The following is a 22,204-nucleotide window of genomic DNA, read 5'->3' as shown; positions in this document are numbered from 1 at the left end:
GTAGAATACAATTATTAACCCTACAAAATGAATTTTGAGAAAGGAAGCAGCTGTAAACTATATTGTACTTTGAAATCCATAAACAAAAGGTAGTACTGTTTAAAAAACTAAACTGCCCCGTCTCTACTAAAAAGATACAAAAAACTAGCCGGGCGAGGTGGGGGGCACCTGTAGTCCCAGCTACTCGGGAGGCTGAGGCAGGAGAATGGCGTGAACCCGGGAGGCAGAGCTTGCAGTGAGCTGAGATCCGGCCACTGCACTCCAGCCTGGGCGACAGAGCAAGACTCCGTCTCAAAAAAAAAAAAAAAAAAAAACTAAACTGATCTTTCATGCTCTTATTTTTTCAATGGAATGGTTCATGTATAAACATACATAACATTAAAACTATGCAACCTCGAGATTATGTCTACATTTTAAATTATTTGCATTATATAGTCATATAATGCATATAGCACTTTTTTTCTCGTTTTTCTAATTTTTACTGGGTTGCCTTGGAACTAAATAGTAGGCTATTGGAGCTGATATTGTTGGTTGCCTACTCTACAAGTTATTCTACATTATTTTCCTGCTGTCAGCCTGGATGTTAACCCTCTCCCACATGATTTGGGAATGACATGAAACACAGAGGCACTGTGGGCGTGAAAACAACCTATAATCAGAATATATTTGAATCCCAAATAGAATAATTCACTCTTTTTCCAGAGTAGAAGGATTCCAGTGAAATCATCCTGCCAAAAGAATCTGATTGATCTCTGCAAAAAATGCTAATATATTGAGTGCTCTGCATTGGTCTCTACTTCTGAAAAGTCAGATATTTAGCAGGAGCTTGATCAGCCTTAGTGAGATAAAACCCATGTTTTCAGGCCCAGATCTAGTGCCCATTTCCTGCTGTCGTGGCTACTCCATTCTTGGGCTTGTGTGAATACTCATGGGACCTAGGCTGACAGCCACTGGATAAATGATTCTGTCCAGTGCCTTTTCTGTGGTAGCTGATCTTTGATGGACATTAACAAAAGGCTCAAAGATCTGCACAATTTGTGTGCACTACCAGATATCCAACCCACTTCTTCTTTACAAGACCTCCTTGGCTCCAGTCTTCCAATCCTGTTCCAACCAATCAGTCTGTTTGCCAGTCTTCAAGAATCTGGGTATTACCTTAGCTCACTTTTCTTGCCACAGATAATAATATACAAGTGTGTGATTTGAAGCTGTGTTCATTGTGAGGATTTCCCCATCACCACCATCTTTCAGTGACATTCCTGAGTGGAATTTTAGTGGACATGGAAGACACCAATGTGAGAGAACCAGGCCCAGGATTCTCCTCTTATACTCTGTCACAGTGAATACATGGAGTATTCATTCTTGACTGAGAGAGAAAGATCTTTATTGAACTCTCTACATGAATTGAAGTAGAGGTAGTCATATGACAGAGGTAAGTGCCATGGGTCACCTATTTGTATCAATTACTTAAGTTGCTGAGACCTGTTCAGGCCCAATTTCCAATGTACCATTTTTGTTGTACAATAAACTGTTGTTTCCCTGCCTGTTTTATGACTTGGTGTGAGTCTGACAGTAACCCCACACCATGGGCAGCTGTAGTCACATAGTCAATAGATTACACTAAGTCAGCTGCTCAGTTTGTACTAGGATCAAGTAGTACACAGGAGCTGCTTTTGAAACAATGAGAGGTTCTTTGCTGCAGATGGCATAGTTTTGCTCCAGAATCCTAGAGGACTGTGCTGTTACTGGGCTGTTCTGGCTTGTCAGAATCCCACAGAGTGTTATGTTATACCACTGAGAACTTTAGTGCCATTGGATGAAGGACAACAGATGGAACCTGCTATGAAACCCTTTCCTGCTGTGGGCCCCATTCAAAACTGACCTTCCTCCAAGGCACCCAGTAAGTGGGACAAAACAATATTCCCAAGTGTAGTAGGTGTTTCCCCCATGTGCAAACAGACCTTCCAGATACTTTTCCTTTTTTTAGCAGTAGGAGACGCAAGTTGTGTAATAACTTGATCTTAACACTGGGGGGAGTGTCCAACCTTGTACCAGACACCAAAATGCTGATATAGGTGTGTTTGTTTGTTTGTTTGTTTCTCAGCCTCTAGTAAACACTTATCTTACCAAGGTATGCAGAGTACTTGCCACTTTTTCCTCACCAGGTTCCATTGATGTGCCATCCATGTAGTGGCCAGGGTGATGTTTTGTGAAACTCACTGTGTACTATACTGTGACAGAGGACAGGAGAATTAACAAGACTAGGACAAGACAATATATGCTGCTATCTAGTGTAGAACAAAGTGAACTGCATTTGAGTCTTCTTCAGGGAAGTTAAAAAGGATCATTTTGCAGTTTAATAGCTGCATATTAAGCTCCAGAGATTACTGTTTTTTCTAGTAAAAGCACGATTAGCACAACAGCTATAATTATGACCATTCTGGGATTGATATTGCTTCTGATTTACCAATTTAGCCAGGGAGAGGGAAATCTTAATTAGCACCACTGGCCTTAACTACAATTAATGGCTCTTACTCCACAAGTCCAGAAGGCAGTGTGAAAGCTCTGCTGCCTGATAAGTGTATCCATTCCAATTATTCACTCAAGGGCGGAGTAAAAGACAGCAGGACGTATCTGTATACTCTGGACTTTAAGATGGACTTGGATGAGGACTCTAACATCTGGCCTTTGTACATTCATAACATGCATAATAGTGGCATTTTGGGTTCCCTGGTTTCAGTCAGATTATACTCTGAATATAAACATTCCAAAGATCTAATATTCCTTTTTTGCCAGTGTACTGTTGCTCTGGTAAATGCATAGATACATCCTCTTTGGGAGGCTGGGCACAGCGGTTCATGCCTGTAATCCCAGCAATTTGGGAGGCCGAGGCAGACAGATCATCTGAGGTAGAGAGTTCAAGACCAGCCTGACCAACGTAGAGAAACCCCATCTTTACTAAAAATACAAAATTAGCTGGGCATGGTGTGCATGCCTATAATCCCAGCTACTCAGGAGGCTGAGGCAGGAGAATTGCTTGAACCTGGGAGGCGGAGATTGCGTGAACCAAGATCACGCCATTACACTCCAGCCTGGGCAACAAGGGGAAAACTCTGTCTTAAAAAAAAAAAAAAGGAAGTCTCTTTGGGGGAAATGTTAAGGGACTAGCTATCGTATATAATTGCTATGGCTTTGGGAGGCCCTCAAAAATATTCTTCTTTCCTTCCATCTGTAAACTCGGGATCTCAGAACTGGTTCAAGGATGAAAACTGGGTGAGGGATTGTTATTATTTTTCCATTACACCACCTAATGTCAACCCATCCAATCTTGACCTGTTTTTTATTGTGTAAGCTAAATGTTTCAGATTGTGAATTGTCACTTCTCTTTTCACTTTCTTGATAACATCATTTGATGCACAAAAGTTTTTAACTTTGACAAAATCTTATTTATTTTTTGCTTTGGCTGGTTGCACTTTTGGTGCCCTATATAAGACCACATTGCCATATCCAGAATCATGAAGATTCACCCCTATATTTTCTTCTAAAAGTATTATGGTTTTATCTCCTATATTTAGGTTATATATCCATTTTGAGATAATTTGTATATATGATATGAGAGGGATTCAGCTTTTTATGCTCTCCGTTAACAGTACAGTTTCTCTCTCAATGGTAACTGCTTCCCGGGAATAAGATGGGGCATGATATGACCAGTGAATACTCCAGAGATTGTCTATTGCTAGGTATTCTTGGCTGTAAAGTGGCACCATTCTTCGACTAGATATGTTTAGAAATTTAAGCATGTGACATTGTCCACTCAGGAGTTCTTGAGTAGTATGGTCTGCATCTGCCATGCAGATAAGAATTGTTGTGCCATACCCAAAAAAGGTTTCTAGCACAGTCAATGCTGGTAGTATCCTCAAGAAGAGGATTGAGCGTCTGTATGGTCTATTTGCTAGGGCCTTCCAGATTTGGTGCCCCAAGCTATGTGCCCTGGAGTCCCTTTGCCATTTGTATTAGTTTCCTGGGGGCTGCCATGACAAAGTACCTAAAATTGGGTGGCTTAAACAATAGAAATTTATTCTCTCACAGTTCTGGAGGCTAGAGTGTAAGCCTCCAAAATGTTGTAGGACCATGTTGTTTCTGAAACCTGCTGGGGAGAATCCTCCCTTGCCTCTTCCTAGCTTCTGGTTGTTGCTGGCAATCCTTAGCATTCCTTGACTTGTATGCACATCATTCCAGTCTCTGCCTCCATATCAAATGGTGTCCTCCCAATGTATCTCTGTGTCTACAGTTTCCTCACCTTATAAGGACACCAGTCATTAGAAAAGGGCCTACTTAATCCACTGTGACCTGATTTTAACTTGATTACATCTGAAAATACCCTATTTCCAAATAAAGTTACGTTCACATGTACCATGTGTTAGGACTTGAACATGTCTTTTTGGGAGGACACAGTTCAACCCACAACCTGCCCTCTGCCCCCCAATCCCCGCCAAAATTCATATCCTTCCTATGTGCCAAATATATTCACCTCTTCCCAATATGCCCCCAAATCTTAACCCATTACAGCATTAACTCTAACTCTAACATCTTATCTAAATATAATAAATTCAAAAACTCCTAAATTCAATCTTGTAAATCACCTTAATCAGTCATGGTCCATCCTGGGGTAAAATTCCTCTCTGTCTACAAATCTGTGAAACTCAAAAAAACAAATCATCTTTTCCCAAAATACAGTGGTGTGGGACATAGTACTAGAGGCAAGACCACAGCTGGTGGAATGGTGATTGACTGCACATACTCCTGGTAGATTGACTTCATTGAATTCTTCAGGTGGGTTTTGCTGTTCCAGCCTTTGAAACTGAACCAGATAATATTTCATTTAATGTACATTCATATACTCAAGTGTCTGTAACTGATAATGCTAAATTTGTTGTAAACATTGATGTTTTCATTATGTGTAATACTTCTCCGAATTGTAAGGCATGTTCCCAGTGTGGAAATTACACAATTACAGTGGATCCTGGGACAAGTGCACAGGCAGCCTTCTCTAGCCCAGTCATGTACTGTCAGTCAATAAATGCAGGGGAAGCTTAAAAACCTTATTAAAGAGTTGGTAGAGACAGGAGTGCTTCACTGTTCAACAAACTGTACAGACTGCTCTCCCACTCAGGCCAATTAGTCCTAATAAACCTTTAGAGCTACAAATGTCAGTGCCTGGTCAGTGTACAAACTAGAGTCACCTAAGCATCAATCACACCTTTCACATACATAAAAAAGTAGCCAGTTACTTTCCCAAGTGCAGGTAGCCCAGAGGTTGGCGTCTGTTGGGTGCTGGTACACTGAAGTCCCCGAGGAGGTCCAGACTGGGCTAACAGATTAGCTGAATTAAAGGCTGAGGGGTGTACTGAGGCATTATGGCTGTGCAACTACAGAATAAAACTGTTACAAACTTTACACAAAAAAGAAAACTCCAACCAATGGGCTGAGCTATGGGCCAGGGGGTTGTCCTGGATGGCACACCTTCAAATATATCTTGCTACATTTTCACTGCCTTATGGACAACAGTCAATAAGATGGCAAGTGGTCCAAGACCTGGACACAGGAACAAGTCCTAAACCCTGTCAGGTGGTACATTATGACAGCAGATAGTCCAGTATCCTTACCTCTGTCACTCACGTGGGCTCCCATGGAAAAGACCCTTCACAATGAATACCGGTGGCATCAACAGATGTTGGGTTCGGCTGATCAGACCTGAGTTACCCAGGTAAAGACCATAGACATCTGGATATAACATCACACAGGACATGGTAGTCCTATATTCCAGGACCCTTTTTGAAATAAAAGCACATTCTAGGCTTCTGGGTAGACAAGAATTTTGAAAGCACACTATTAGACCCAGTACATTACAAGGGTCTAATTAACCATCATATCCCCGCAGTTCACGTGTCTCGAATGGTCCCCAACAACTGTGCTCTGCGCGTTTTGCAATCTCTTGCAGTGCTTCCCTGCGCTTCTGTTCCTTACAGAGACGCCCCGGAACCTTCAGGTCTGTACACCGCTTCGGGAGCGGGTTCAGCCCGAGTGGGACAGGCAGTCTAGCTGAGGAGATCTGGGCTAGGTTCAGGGTCCCGCGCGGCTCGGGGGCAGTGGGAGCGGGGGCGGGGCGTCCCTGTGAGTCAGAGGGTGGGCACGTGCGCGCGTGTCCAGGCCCCGAGCGGGGTGTGCACCTTGGCCCTGGAAGGGCGCCAGCTTTGCTTCCAGGCTGAGCTGGGTGTGAATTGGTCCCTACGGCCAGAGGATGGACGTGCGTGGGATGAGGAGTCCTCACCTGTAGAGGGATGCTGTTAATATGTCTACCAAGAAGTGTCGAAGACCAGGCTGCAATGCAGTAAAGCAAGGCGTTTATTGGGGTATTAGGAATTACAATTCGGGAGACGCATTGGGCTGGAAGCCAAATTGTATTCCAAAGAGAGGTAGGGGAACAGGGGGAAAATCAAAGGAAGCCGCGGGTGTTTACGCAAGTTCTGAAAGAATTATCCGTTGGTGGAAGCGGGTGACTTAGTACCTGAGTCCATAGTTCATTGGTTGTTACTGTTCAGGAGTTGCAACGCTGGCGAAATTCAGCTGTTTTCCGGAATTTTTGTGGTCGTTGCAGTTTGGCTCACTTCAAAGGTTCAAGGCAAGTTCCATTTTTTTTTTTTCCTGCAGTTTTGTAGGATGTACTGGCAACCCTTAGAATGACTTCCTACCTCCAGTTTAGAGCTCTCAGTCAGAGTAAGACCATTTTGTATAGCACATCCCACTGATATGTGCCACGCGGAGTGGTTCTGAGTTTCACATTTTTGGCATATGTAAAAAATTGGCAGAGTTTAGTAGTTAACCTCAGCTGATAAGGTATTTGGAAAATAGTTTGTTCTTCTCATTAGCTCTTTCATTTAGTCCTTACAACAATCTTTATGTGACTGTTTTCCGTCTTGACAAACAAGAAAACTGAGGTTCTGAGGGTTCAGGTGAAATGGTCAAGGTCACATGTCCAGGGTAGACCACCCTATCTAAAACCATCTTGTATTCCTGAAATCATACTAAAGTGGGTGGGGGGCAGCTGAGTCTCACCTTGTAGTCATGTATTCTGGGGTTTCTCAGCATCTTGAAGCCCTTGGGTCAGGCTGCATGACTGTGTTGCTTGGACTCTTGCACTGTCCAACCTTCAGCATAGTCAGTGCCTTCAGAGTTTAGACAAGGAAGTTCTCTGAGATTTGGAACCCTGAGTGAAGCTTCTGAATAAAATGGTTTTGTCCTTTAAGCTCAGGTTTCAGCTCCTCGGAAGGAAGCAGTTCTTGTGAAGTAAGAAGAAGGGGCCTAGGAACAGGAATCCCACCTTGAAGATTGCTTCTCTAACCTGAACGTTGTCAGTCCAACTTCAGAGCAAAGGCAGGAAACTGCCAGAAAGGGCAGAGCCTGATGGTTTGCACAGCCTGAAGTAATTCTTCCTCCTGCTTAGAATGAGTGATTCTCTGTAAATGTCATCACATCTGGAGGGTCTCCCCTCTATGGTGAAAGGTTTGGACCATGTTTCAGAAAAGATAGGTGACTGGACTGAGTGGTGGCAAGGGGTATGCTGGTGGAAATATTAATCTTGGAGGGTTGGTGTGGGCATGGTCTGCAGGCAGAGTTCACTGGGCATAGCTGGAGGAGTTCTAGCTCTAGTCTTTAACCAACATGTCCCACATTCAATCTCCATGGTCTTTGTCCAGGTTCTGAGCTGCTTTCATACCATGTCCATTGTGATGTCCTCTAGAGATGTGGTGTTGCCTTATCTACCCTGATCCTATAGAGGTAGAGAATAGGGGTGTCTGTGTCTGCATGATTACAAAGCTGAGAAACCATGACTCTTGGATGTATAAGTAACCTGTCCAGACTCATCCAGTTTGTAAATGGCAGAGCAGGAATAGAAAACACCCATCCATCTTATAACAGATAAGTCACCTGCCAGTTTCTGTTGCAACTGAGTTAGAAGCAAACAATCTTAAAACAGATCTTTCTCCAAAGCACTACCATCATCTTCTGCAGCATGATTTCTTTAAGGGTTAGTAACTCAGTAGGAATGTAAGTAAACAAATATCCTGAGTATTTCACCTATGGGAGTGAATATGGCAGGTAACAATTTGTCTTCTGATATAATATTATTTGTTGAATTAGTCCTGGATTAGTTCTGAAAGAAAAATGAAATTGACCGTTAGGAAGTGAACCCAGTGAAAAGTTGCATAGCCAAATTCTATGAGATCTTGTCAGATTTACACATGTGAATTCTCACTCAGCATAGCTCTTGCTGTCTCCTCAAGAAACAAAGAAACTTTTTCCCATAGAGGAGTGTTTAACCAGTTGGTGGGCAGCAGTTTTTAGGAAGCCTCAAAGGTCCATAGCAGGCCAGATTTCACATGACCACCCCTGTGTTTTTCTCCTGTAACTGTACATTCAGCTTCCCCTGCACTTTCCCAAGAGCAACAGAAAAAAAACAAATGCCAGGTGAGTTGTTTATTCATTTCTTATGTTTCTATTGCATAAAATGATAAAAGATTACCATGATGAAAATTATCAAGGAATTTGTAGTTAACAGATCTAAAATAGGGAAAAGTCAACATATTAATTGTAAAGACATCAAGATAATTATAATAGTTTTATTTTAGTATGTATATATTATACATTGTGTTGTATAACTGTAATTATTATTAGTGACATGCAGACTTATCTCTGATACTCTGTGCAAAAGGACAATGCTTTGTTTTGACCATAAGAATAAACAAAAGAGGCCAGGTGTGGTGGCTCATGCCTATAATCCTAGCACTTTGGGAGGCCGAGGTGGGTGGATCATTTGAGGTCAAGAGTTTGAGACCAGCTTGGCCACATGATGAGACCTGGTCTCTACTAAAAATAGAAAAATTAGCCAGGCATGGTGGCGTGTTCCTGTAATCCCAGCTACTCAGGAGGCTGAGGTAGGAGAATCGCTTGAACCCTGGAGGCAGAGGTTGCAGTGAACTGACATTGTGCCACTGCATTCCAGCCTGCGTGACAGAATGAGACTCTGTCTCAAAAAAAAAAAAAAAAAAAAAAAAAAAAAATGGATAAACAGAAGTAATTCTTCATGGAACTCAAAGACTTCCTGGCCTGAAGTCTAAGAAAATGTCTTTAACTCTCTTCATGAAAGTGATGTAGTTGACACCCTTAGTTAACAAGCCTGAAATGCATGCTGCCTGTGATTGCCACGCAAATTATTCTTTAGTGGCCCAGAAGGCAGAAAGTCAAAGGACAGCTCAATTGATTCAGGTTGTGGATTTCTTCTGTCTGCTTCATGTTCTTGTCTTCCTGGAGTTTTATAGCCTAGCATATTCCCAGGTGTTTTATAACTCTTACCCTCTTTTTCTTGACTGATTACGTACTCTCTAGATTTTTAACTATATCAAAGGATAAGGTAACCCCTCAAGAGCTGAAACACGAAACATGAATTTGGTGCCTTTAAAGTGATAGCTCTCAGTGATTAGATGTGCTCTCACTGAGCAAAGCAAACTGTTAATTTTCTGTAGAATTTTTGCAATATGTTGGTGTATTAATTTCCTGTGACTGCGGTAACAAATAGCCACAATCTTTTTGTTCTGTTAACAGAAATTTATTCTCTCCCAGTTCTGGAGCAGTCTGAAATCAAAGTGCCATCAGGGTCATGCTCCTGCTGACAGATCTAAAGGAGACTATTCCCCATTTCTTCTGGTGGCTGTCAGGAGAGAGGGAGGGAAATGGAATGGAGGGAAAACTTTAAGATGAAGAAAAATAACATGCCTTAAGCCCTGTGTCAATCACTATTCTCCAGAGAAACAACTGATAGAATATGGGTGCATGTGCCTGTTTTGTGTGTGTGTGTGTGTGTGTGTGTATTCATTTTAAGAAATTGGTTTATGTGATTATGGGGGCTGGTTGAGTGTAAAATTTGTAGGGCAGACCAGCAGGCTGGGAGCTAGGCAGAAGTAAATGCTGCAGTCTTGAGGCGTAATTCCTTCTCTGAAATCCTAACCCCCCAATGCCTCAGAATGTGACTGTATTGGAGATAAGGCCTTTACAGAGGTATAAGTTAAAATGAGACCATTAGCGTGAGCCGTGATCCAGTCTAACTGGTGTCTTCACAAGAAAGAGAGATGAGAATGTGCACCAGGGGGATGTGCGTAGAGAGGATGACCTTGTGAAGAGACAGTAAGAGGATGACCACCTGTAAGCCAAGGAAAGGGGCCTAAGAAGAAACCAACCCTGTTGACACTAGGAGCATGACAAATAAATTCCTGTTGTTTAAGCCACCCAGTCTGTGGTACTTTGTTATGGCATCCCCAGAAAATGAATATATACAAATAGTGATTCTATTTTTAACATTTTGAGGAAGTGCCATACTGTTTTCCATAGCGGCTGCATTGTTTTATGTCCCTCCAACAGTGAAAAATGTTCCAATTTCTCTCTATCTTCACTAACACTTTCTGTTTTTTAATAGTCATCCTAATAGCTGTGAAGTGAAGTAACATTCTCTTGAGTATAATTGAGCATACTAATAATCTCCAGTGTCAACAAAAACAGTCTCTTCTGATTCTTGATACAGTTTATTATTATTATTATTATTTATTTTTTAGACGGAGTCTTGCTCTGTTGCCCAGGCTGGAGTGCTGTGGTATGATTCTGGCTCAGTGCAACCTCTGCCTCCTGGTTCAAGTGATTCTCCTGCCTCAACCTCCTGAGTAGCTGGGATTACAGGTCTGTGCCACCACATCCAGCTAATTTTTGTATTTTAGTACAGGCAGGGTTTCACCACGTCGGCCAGGCTGGTCTCAAACTCCTGACCTCAAGCAATCCACCCGCCTCGGCCTCCCCCATTTTTTTTTTTTTTGGATAGTCACGTCTTCAGTTCATCTTGGTACATACGTAGTTTGTGTTACCGGTTCTCAAATTTCTAGTGAAACTTCTTCATTTTCCATTTACATTTATAAGTGAAGATTTGGTTTGATTAATGTAGGTGGCTATTGTGAGTTTAGTCAGAAATGTGGAATGCTGTTACTTCATCTGTTTACTTCCCTCAATGAAAGAGCTGACTTCAAGAATCTGTAAATGAAATCATTGGAAAGATGAACAGGGATAGACTCCCTCTCAGGTTTTCAACAGGGAGCATATAGGTGACTAAAGGGATTCTCCATGTCTAAAGTGCAGATTTCTCATACTGTGGCATTAGACCACTGTGATCTGTGTCATCGAAGACTTGCCTTAAAGCAAAATCTTTTTCTCTCTGGTTGATTTGGCCATAATCAGAGCCCCAAGTATTTACCCATGTTTACATAATACATTCTTTTTATCTGCTTTATCTTTCAGCTGCCGCTGTGCTTATACAGTGGCAGCTTCCTAAAGGGGTCTGATAGTCTTTCAGTTGTTTTCTCAGCTAGTCCTTCAGCACACTGCCCACTTGGAGCTCCGTGGTGTCTGGTGGCAATATACACATATATATGTATATATATACAAAAACATATATATTTTTTAAATTATATTTTATGTTCTAGGGCACAAGTGCATAATCTGCAGGTTTGTTACATATGTGTACATGTGCCATGTTGGTGTGCTGCACCCATTAACTCATCATTTACATTAGGTATTTCTCCTAATGCTATCCCTTCCCCCTCCCCCTACCCCACAACCGGCCCAGGTGTGTGATGTTCCTCTTCCTGTGTCCAAGTGATCTCATTGTTCAATTCCCACCTATGAGTGGGAACATGCGCTGTTTGGTTTTCTGTTCTTGCGATAGTTTGCTGAGAATGATGGTTCCCAGCTGCATCCATGTCCCTACAAAGGACACAAACTCATCCTTTTTTATGGCTGCATAGTATTCCATGGTGTATATGTGCCACATTTTCTTAATCCAGTCTGTCACTGATGGACATTTGGGTTGGTTCCAAGTCTTTGCTATTGTGAATAGTGCCGCAATAAACATACATATGCATGTGTCTTTATAGCAGCATGATTTATAACCCTTCGGGTATATACCCAGTAATGGAATGGCTGGGTCAAATGCTTTTTCTAGTTCTAGACTCTTGAGGAATCGCCACACTATCTTCCAGAATGGTTGAACTAGTTTACACTCCCACCAACAGTGTAAAAGTGTTCCCATTTCTCCACATCGTCTCCAGCATCTGTTGTTTCCTGACTTTTTAATGATTGCCATTCTAACTGGTATGAGATGGTATCTCATTGTGGTTTTGATTTGCATTTCTCTTATTCAAGTGAGGATGAGCATTTTTTCATGTGTCTGTTGGCTGCATAAATGTCTTCTTTTGAGAAGTGTCTGTTCATATCCTTTGCCCACTTTTTGATAGGGTTGTTCGTTTTTTTCTTGTAAATTTGTTTGAGTTCTTTGTAGGTTCTGGATATTTGCCCTTTGTAAGATGAGTAGATTGCAAAAATTTTCTCCCATTCTGTAGGTTGCCTATTCACTCTGATGGGAGTTTCTTTTTCTGTGCAGAAACTATTTAGTTTTATTAGATCCCATTTGTCAATTTTGGCTTTTGTTGCCATTGCTGTTGATGTTTTAGACATGAAGTCCTTGCCCATGCCTATGTCCTGAATGGTATTACCTAGGTTTTCTTCTAGGGTTTTTATGGTATTAGGTCTAACGTTTAAGTCTCTAATGCATCTTGAATTATTTTTTGTATAAGGAGTAAGGAAAGGATCCAGTTTCAGCTTTCTACTTATGACTAGCCAGTTTTCCCAGTACCATTTATTAAATAGGGAATCCTTTCCTCATTTATTGTTTTTGTCAGGTTTGTCAAAAATCAGATGGTTGTAGATGTGTGGTATTATCTCTGAGGACTCTGTTCTGTTCCATTGGTCTATATCTCTGTTTTGGTACCACTACCATGCTGTTTTGGTTACTGTAGCCTTGTAGTATAGTTTGAAGTCAGGTAACATGATGCCTCCAGCTTTGTTCTTTTGACTTAGGATTGTCTTGGCAATGCGGGCTCTTTTTTGGTTCCATATAAACTTTAAAGTAGTTTTTTCCAAATCTGTGGAGGAAGTCATTGGTAGCTTGATGGGAATGGCATTGAATCTATAAATTACCTTGGGTAGTATGGCCATTTTCATGATGTTGATTCTTCTTATCCATGAGCATGGAATGTTCTTCCATTTTTTTGAGTCCTCTTTTATTTCATTGAGCAGTGGTTTGTAGTTCTCCTTGAAGAGGTCCTTCACATCCCTTGTAAGTCAGATTCCTAGGTATTTTATTGTCTTTGAAGCAATTGTGAATGGGAGTTCACTCATGATATGACTCTCTGTTTGTTATTGGTGTATAAGAATGCTTGTGATTTTTGCACATTGATTTTGTATCCTGAGACTTTGCTGAAGTTGCTTATCAGCTTGAGGAGATTTTGGGCTGAGACAATGGGGTTTTCTAAATATACAATCATGTCATCTGCAAACAGAGACAATTTGACTTCCTCTTTTCCTAATTGAATACCCTTTATTTCTTTCTGTTGCTTGATTGCCCTAGCCAGAACTTGCAACACTGCGTTGAATAGGAGTGGCGAGAGAGGGCATCCCTGTCTTGTGCCAGTTTTTAAGGGGAATGCTTCCAGTTTTTGCCCATTCGGATTGATATTGTCTGTGGGTTGGTCATAAATAGCTCTTTTTTAAAAAAAAAAATATTAAAAGTTTTTTATTGATCATCATATATTTTTTTATTATTATTATACTTTAAGTTCTAGGGTACATGTGCATAACGTGCAGGTTTGTTACATATGTATACTTGTGCCATGTTGGCATGCTACACCCATCAACTCGTCAGCACCCATCAACTCGTCATTTACATCAGGTATAACTCCCAATGCAATCCCTCCCCGCTTCCCCCTCCCCATGATAGGCCCTGGTGTATGATGTTCCCCTTCCCGAGTCCAGGTGATCTCATTGTCCAGTTCCCACCTATGAGTGAGAACATGTGGTGTTTGGTTTTCTGTTCTTGCGATAGTTTGCTGAGAATGATGGTTTCCAGCTGCATCCATATCCCTACAAAGGACACAAACTCACCCTTTTTTATGGCTGCATAGTATTCCATGGTGTATATGTGCCACATTTTCTTAATCCAGTCTATCACTGATGGACATTTGGGTTGACTCCAAGTCTTTGCTATTGTGAATAGTGCTGCAATAAACATACGCGTGCATGTGTCTTAATAGCAGCATGATTTTTAATCCTTTGGGTATATACCCAGTAGTGGGATGGCTGGGTCATATGGTACTTCTAGTTCTAGATCCTTGAGGAATCGCCATACTGTTTTCCATAATGGTTGGACTAGTTTATAATCCCACCAAGAGTGTAAAAGTGTTCCTATTTCTCCACATCTTCTCCAGCATCTGTTGTTTCCTGACTTTTTAATGATTGCCATTATCATTGTGGTTTTGATTTGCATTTCTCTGATGGCCAGTGATGATGAGCATTTTTTCATGTGTCTGTTGGCTGTATGAATATCTTCTTTAGCCCATATCATACTGAATGGGCAAATCTGGAAAAATTCCCTTTGAAAACTGGCACAAGACAGGGATGCCCTCTCTCACCACTCCTATTCAACATAGTGTTGGAAGTTCTGGCTAGGGCAATCAGGCAAGAGAAAGAAATCAAGGGTATTCAGTTAGGAAAAGAAGAAGTCAAATTGTCCCTCTTTGCAGATGACATGATTGTATATTTAGAAAACCCCATTGTCTCAGCCCAAAATCTCCTTAAGCTGATAAGCAACTTCAGCAAAGTCTCAGGATACAAAATTAATGTGCAAAAATCACAAGCATTCTTATACACCAGTAACAGACAAACAGAGAGCCAAATCATGAATGAACTTCCATTCACAATTGCTTCAAAGAGAATAAAATACCTAGGCATCCAACTTACAAGGGATGTAAAGGATCTCTTCAAGGAGAACTACAAACCACTGCTCAGTGAAATAAAAGAGGACACAAACAAATGGAAGAACATACCATGCTCATGGATAGGAAGAATCAATTTTGTGAAAATGGCCATACTGCCCAAGGTAATTTATAGATTCAATGCCATTCCCATCAAGCTACCAATGAGTTTCTTCACAGAATTGGAAAAAACTGCTTTAAAGTTCATATGGAACCAAAAAAGAGCCCGCATTGCCAAGACAATCCTAAGTCAAAAGAACAAAGCTGGAGGCATCACGCTACCTGACTTCAAACTATACTACAAGGCTACAGTAACCAAAACAGCATGGTACTGGTACCAAAACAGAGATATAGACCAATGGAACAGAACAGAGTCCTCAGAAATAATACCACACACCTACAGCCATCTGATCTTTGACAAACCTGAGAGAAACAAGAAATGGGGAAAGGATTCCCTATTTAATAAATGGTGCTGGGAAAATTGGCTAGCCATAAGTAGAAAGCTGAAACTGGATCCTTTCCTTACTCCTTACACGAAAATTAATTCAAGATGGATTAGAGAGTTAAATGTTAGACCTAATACCATAAAAATCCTAGAGGAAAACCTAGGTAGTACCATTCAGGACATAGGCATGGGCAAAGACTTCATGTCTAAAACACCAAAAGCAACGGCAGCAAAAGCCAAAATTGACAAATGGAATCTCATTAAACTAAAGAGCTTCTGCACAGCAAAAGAAACTCCCATCAGAGTGAACAGGCAACCTACAGAATGGGAGAACATTTTTGCAATCTACTCATCTGACAAAGGGCTAATATCCAGAACCTACAAAGAACTCAAACAAATTTACAAGAAAAAAACAAACAACCCCATTAAAAAGTGGGCAAAGGATATGAACAGACATTTCTCAAAAGAAGATATTCATACAGCCAACAGACACCTGAAAAAATGCTCATCATCACTGGCCATCAGAGAAATGCAAATCAAAACCACAATGAGATACCATCTCACACCAGTTAGAATGGCAATCATTACAAAGTCAGGAAACAACAGATGCTGGAGAGGATGTGGAGCAATAGGAACACTTTTACACTGTTGGTGGGATTGTAAACTAGTTCAACCATTATGGAAAACAGTATGGCGATTCCTCAAGGATCTAGAACTAGATGTACCATATGACCCAGCCATCCCATTACTGGGTATATACCCAAAGGATTATAAATCATGCTACTATAAAGACACATGCACACGTATGTTTATTGCAGCACTATTCACAATAGCAAAGACTTGGAATCAACCCAAATGTCCATCAGTGACAGACTGGATTAAGAAAATGTGGCACATATACACCATGGAATACTATGCAGCCATAAAAAAGGATGAGTTTGTGTCCTTTGTAGGGACATGGATGCAGCTGGAAACCATCATTCTTAGCAAACTATCACAAGAACAGAAAATCAAACACCGCATATTCTCACTCATAGGTGGGAACTGAACAGTGAGATCACTTGGACTCGGGAAGGGGAACATCACACACCGGGGCCTATCATGGGGAGGGTGGAGGGGATGCGGGGCTGCACTGGGAGTTATACCTGATGTAAATGACGAGTTGATGGGTGCTGACGAGTTGATGGGTGCAGCACAGCAACATGGCACAAGTATACATATGTAACAAACCTGCACGTTATGCACATGTACCCTAGAACTTAAAGTATAATAATAATAATAATAGTAATAAAATTAAAAAAAGTGTCGTAGGTGTTTTAATATCCATATAAACTAGTGCAGATTCATGCATATAATATATTTTTATCTGTGTGTCTTATGTGTGAAATAGAAAATTAACTGGGTATTTTTACTGTTTTTCTTTCTCCCACAAAATATGACATAAAATAGAGAATATAGTAAACATTCTATATTAACTTTTTCTGATCTCAACAGTCAATATGGCAAATAATTAGTTCCTACATGTCTTTTCTGTCTTCTACTTTTTTTCATTGGAACCTAACAGAATCAAACTCAAACATTAAAATCCTCACTTTAATAACTATGATGACTTAATTCTTGTAAATCATTGTGTTCTTTTTATATATTAATACAGTCTTTTATGTGATATAATATTTGATACACTTAAGTATTGCAGGTAGCTGAAGGCCTGTGGGACGTGACCAACTCAGCATTCCGCTGGAGGCTATATGATCAAACAGCAAACTGTTTTTCATGAATGCAGGATGTGGGCAAACTCACGCTGCCCCACCACCAGAAGGTTTGCTGAGGGACATCACTCCCTGGCGCCAGCTCCTTGAAGTTATCTATTGAGAAAATTAGTGCCTATTGTTCAAAGGATGCAGTCTTGCAAGCCTCCTGTGAACCAAATGGCTGACTGAAAATTACCCAACAATCATTCCCCCTTTCTCGCTATCTCTTTTGCCTAATAAATATGGAGGACTGTGTAAAGGTCAGGGCCCTTGTTCACTAGAGGCATGGTGCCCCGACCCCTTCTTCCAAATATACTCTTTTGTCTCTTGTCTTTTATTCCCGCGTTCACCCCACTTTGTTCAGTCCAATAGGTCCGTGGCAAGTAACCTACTACAACCATTTTCCTCTACCATTTCCTGGCATATATTAATGTAAATGACCATTGTTATTGAGGTGCCTTTTCAATAAAGAAGCCTAACAGTGTTTTTGTTAGCCACACTTTTGAAAAAAACAAACAAACAATTATTTACATGAAAAATGCAGTGATCAAGTGCATAATTTTTACATTTACCACAGCCTGCATTAGTTTAAGGAAACAGCTGAGAACGGTAATGCTCATTGTACTATCCCATAAAATGCTTAGTAAGAAAACCGCCCATATTTCAATATCTTGAAATGTCTACATGGGAAGCCTCGAGTGTGCCAAGCTTCACTTGTATGTAACCCAGGAACTATTCATATGTAGCATTCCTGTGTTGTTATTTGCCATTACTTCCTAGTACTGGCAACCTGGTATGGTACAGGAGTTAGCCAAAAATTTTTACAAAATACTATAAATACTTTAACCTTCCAGGCCACATACTGATTTCTGTCACTTTTTTTAACCCCCCATCCCACAATCTTAGCTCATGGTTCATTGAAAAACAGATTCTCGGCCAGATTTGGCCTCTGGGCCAAAGTTTGCTTACCCCTTATACAGTGGTTAAGAACATAGACCTTGGAACTAGACTTCCTGGGGTCAAATCCCAGGTCTATTACATATTAGGTGTGTGATCTGGGGCAAATCCTTGAACATAGGTTTAGTTTCCTCTTCTGATAAATTATGTTACCTCCCTCATGGGGTTCTAGTAAGGATTAGTTAAGTTAGTAAAGTACTTGACCAATGTGTAGAACTTTCCAAGTGTTAGCTCTATTATGAGGAGCATTATTCCTTGCAACAGATTTGTAGGAGCTTTTGCAGGTTTTTGATTTGCTACTCAACAATTATCCCCCACTTATTCCATGCTGGCAGAACCTTGATTTTGTTTCATTGTCCACCTAGAATTATTAGTTCACCCTAATTTTGAAAAATGTTTCCTGGCCAGTGAAATACTACCCTAATTTTGTGTTTTTTTTTTTTTTTTTTTTTTTTTTTTTTTTTTTTTTTTAATTTATTTATTATTATTAAACTTCAAGTTGTAGGGTACATGTGCACAACGTGCAGGTTTGCTACATATGTATACTTGTGCCATGTTGGTGTGCTGCACCCATCAACTCGTCATTTACATCAGGTATAACTCCCAATGCAATCCCTCCCCCCTCCCCCCTCCCCATGATAGGCCCCGGTGTGTGATGTTCCCCTTCCCGAGTCCAAGTGATCTCATTGTTCAGTTCCCACCTACGAATGAGAACATGCGGTGTTTGGTTTTCTGTTCTTGTGACAGTTTGCTAAGAATGATGGTTTCCAGCTGCATCCATGTCCCTACAAAGGACACAAACTCATCCTTTTTTATGGCTGCATAGTATTCCATGGTGTATATGTGCCACATTTTCTTAATCCAATCTGTCACTGATGGACATTTGGGTTGATTCCAAGTCTTTGCTATTGTGAATAGTGCTGCAATAAACATACGTGTGCATGTGTCCTTATAGCAGCATAATTTATAATCCTTTGGGTATATACCCAGTAATGGGATGGCTGGGTCATATGGTACATCTAGTTCTAGATCCTTGAGGAATCGCCATACTGTTTTCCATAATGGTTGAACTAGTTTACAATCCCACCAACAGTGTAAAAGTGTTCCTATTTCTCCACATCCTCTCCAGCACCTGTTGTTTCCTGACTTTTGAATGATCGCCATTCTAACTGGTGTGAGATGGTATCTCATTGTGGTTTTGATTTGCATTTCTCTGATGGCCAGTGATGATGAGCATTTTTTCATGTGTCTGTTGGCTGTATGAATGTCTTCTTTTGAGAAATGTCTGTTCATATCCTTTGCCCACTTTTGGATGGGGTTGTTTGTTTTTTTCTTGTAAATTTGTTTGAGTTCTTTGTAGGTTCTGGATATTAGCCCTTTGTCAGATGAGTAGATTGCAAAAATTTTCTCCCATTCTGTAGGTTGCCTGCTCACTCTGATGGTAGTTTCTTTTGCTGTGCAGAAGCTCTTTAGTTTGATGAGATCCCATTTGTCAATTTTGGCTTTTGTTGCCGTTGCTTTTGGTGTTTTAGACATGAAGTCTTTGCCCATGCCTATGTCCTGAATGGTACTACCTAGGTTTTCCTCTAGGATTTTTATGGTATTAGGTCTAACATTTAAGTCTCTAATCCATCTTGAATTAATTTTCGTATAAGGAGTAAGGAAAGGATCCAGTTTCAGCTTTCTACTGATGGCTAGCCAGTTTTCCCAGCACCATTTATTAAATAGGGAATCCTTTCCCCATTTCTTGTTTCTCTCAGGTTTGTCAAAGATCAGATGGCTGTAGATGTGTGGTATTATTTCTGAGGACTCTGTTCTGTTCCATTGGTCTATATCTCTGTTTTGGTACCAGTACCATGCTGTTTTGGTTACTGTAGCCTTGTAGTATAGTTTGAAGTCAGGTAGCGTGATGCCTCCAGCTTTGTTCTTTTGACTTAGGATTGTCTTGGAGATGCGGGCTCTTTTTTGGTTCCATATGAACTTTAAAGCAGTTTTTTCCAATTCTGTGAAGAAGCTCATTGGTAGCTTGATGGGGATGGCATTGAATCTATAAATTACCTTGGGCAATACTACCCTAATTTTGAAAAATGTTTCCTGGCCAGTGAAATACTGAGAATGCTGAATGAGATTTGAGACAACACGATTTCATAATGATTAACAGATTTCATAAGACAGCCCTTTGATTTTGCTAGATGTTCTTATGTCTGGACATGTGATTCTATCTTTTGGTCTTGAGGTAAGATCTGACAATAGCAGAACACAAAACTGGGAAGCAGTCGGACTGATGATGTCTCTAGCAGGTAAATTAGCCAACCCTGAAGCTTTATATGAGATAATAGTTTTTTTTTTTTTTTTTAATCAATATACTGGTTTAGTTGGGATTTTCTATTTCTTAGAGCTGAAGGTGGTTTAACCAACTCAGGAATACCTTTTCAAAGAATTATTAATTCAGAAATATTAACAGCAGTCTCTGGGGAGAATATGCTCTTAGGAACAATTGATTCATAGGTAACTGTGTTTCAGTCCTAGAAATCTCTATGTGGCAAGCCTGATTCTTTGAAGTAAAGTTATTCACTATTCCATTGTAAGAAACAATGAAACTCTGCTTCATTGCACTTTCATTGCATCAGCACAAGAAAATCACTTGGAAATTATCATTATCTCATGTATATTTTACATTTAAAATATGTTTACTAAGTTTAATTGTTCATTGATCTATCCCTATGTTGTTGCTATGAGGTAAGGATTTAACTTTGTTTTCCCAAATGAATAGCCAGTTTTCTCTACACCATGTGATCAGTTCACACCTTTCCTACTAATTTGAAATGCCATCTTCATGCTAAATGGCCATATGTGAGAAGTATTTCTCAGCACCCCATCCCTCTGTTCTTATAGTTACCAACCTGCCTTCATGACCTAAGGACTGGCAGATATTCCACAGATATTCACATCCTTCTGGCTCAACATTTATTCCAGGAAGGGCATTTAATCCAAGATAGGCCAATAAGAGCCCGTGGGTTTTTGTAGTAGGAGATCATCACATTCTGTGTGTTGGTGACCTTGGAACTGCCAGTAACTCTGTTGAGAAAATGTGTCTACATGAAAAAGTTACCATGTGGACATTTGAAAGGCAGATGGAGTTGGGATGTTGCATAGTCCAGAAAGCACTGACTCCTTTCTTCTACATACCCTAAAGGCCTGCACCATCATGCCATCATGTTCTTGTACTTTCATTATTAAGCCAACAAATACTAATATCCTTTATGTTTCTGACATTTGTTTCACTGACTTCTTTGTGCTCATACAAAACGTAATGTTTTAGTATGTCTTTATAATACTTTTTTTTTCCCCCAAGACAGAGTCTTGCTCTGTCATCCAGAGCTGGAGTGCAATGGCGTGATCCTGGCTCACTGCAAACTCTGCCTCTCGGGTTCAAGCAATTCTCCTGCCTCAGCCCCCTGAGTAGCTGGGATTACAGGCATGCACGACCACACCAGGCTAATTTTTGCACTTTTAGTAGAGATGGGGTTTCACCATGTTGACCAGGCTGGTCTCGAGCTCCTCACCTTGTGATCCACCCGCCTCAGCCCCACAAAGTGCTGGGATTACAAGCATGAGCCACCGCGCCCAGCCTATAATACTTTTAATAAAGAATAGCACTTTAGGCCAGGCACAGTGGCTCATGCCTATAATCCCAGCACTTTGGGAGGCCAAGGTGCATAGATAGATTGAATCCAGGAGTTTGAGACCAGCTTGGGCAACATAGTGAAAGCCTGTCTCTACAAAAAATTATCTGGGCCTGGTGGCATGTGCCTGTAGACCTGGCTACTCAGTAGGCTGAATTGGGAGGATTGCCTGAGCTCAGGGAAGTCAAGGGTACAGTGAGCTGTGCATTGCATCACTGCCCTCCAGCCTGGACAACAGAGCAAGACGCTCTTTCAAAAACAAAACAAAACAAAAATATTTTTTTCTTCAGCATTTTCTATTTCTTGAACTTATTCCTACCTTATATTTTTGTTAAAGGTTTTATTTACTCCATTTGTTAGTTTCCCCCACCCCATACAAAAATTTTGTGTTCTGATTGG

The 22,204-nt window shown here is 40.7% G+C and overlaps 1 long non-coding RNA gene across 26 annotated transcripts in view; it reads left to right on the top strand.

The window, feature by feature from the left end:
* LOC119618230 (uncharacterized) overlaps positions 1-22,204 on the top strand; it is a 108,199-nt gene that overhangs the window by 66,291 nt on the left and 19,704 nt on the right. For 9 of the 26 annotated variants that reach the window (XR_012093928.1, XR_012093942.1, XR_012093929.1 and 6 more), the window contains 2 exons: positions 1,180-1,432; positions 4,738-4,833. The exons of 10 other annotated variants lie outside the window; for them this stretch is intronic. This is a non-coding gene — a long non-coding RNA (uncharacterized lncRNA). Of the gene's footprint in view, positions 1-1,179; positions 1,433-4,737; positions 4,834-5,941; positions 9,141-19,248; positions 19,308-22,204 lie in introns of those variants that run through there. 7 more of the 26 variants (XR_012093939.1, XR_012093930.1, XR_012093922.1 and 4 more) reach the window with 5 other exon arrangements.

The sequence above is a fragment of the Chlorocebus sabaeus genome, chromosome 9, assembly GCF_047675955.1.
Source record: "Chlorocebus sabaeus isolate Y175 chromosome 9, mChlSab1.0.hap1, whole genome shotgun sequence".
Lineage (NCBI taxonomy): Eukaryota > Metazoa > Chordata > Mammalia > Primates > Cercopithecidae > Chlorocebus > Chlorocebus sabaeus.
This window is presented reverse-complemented; position numbering and strand designations above follow the sequence as displayed.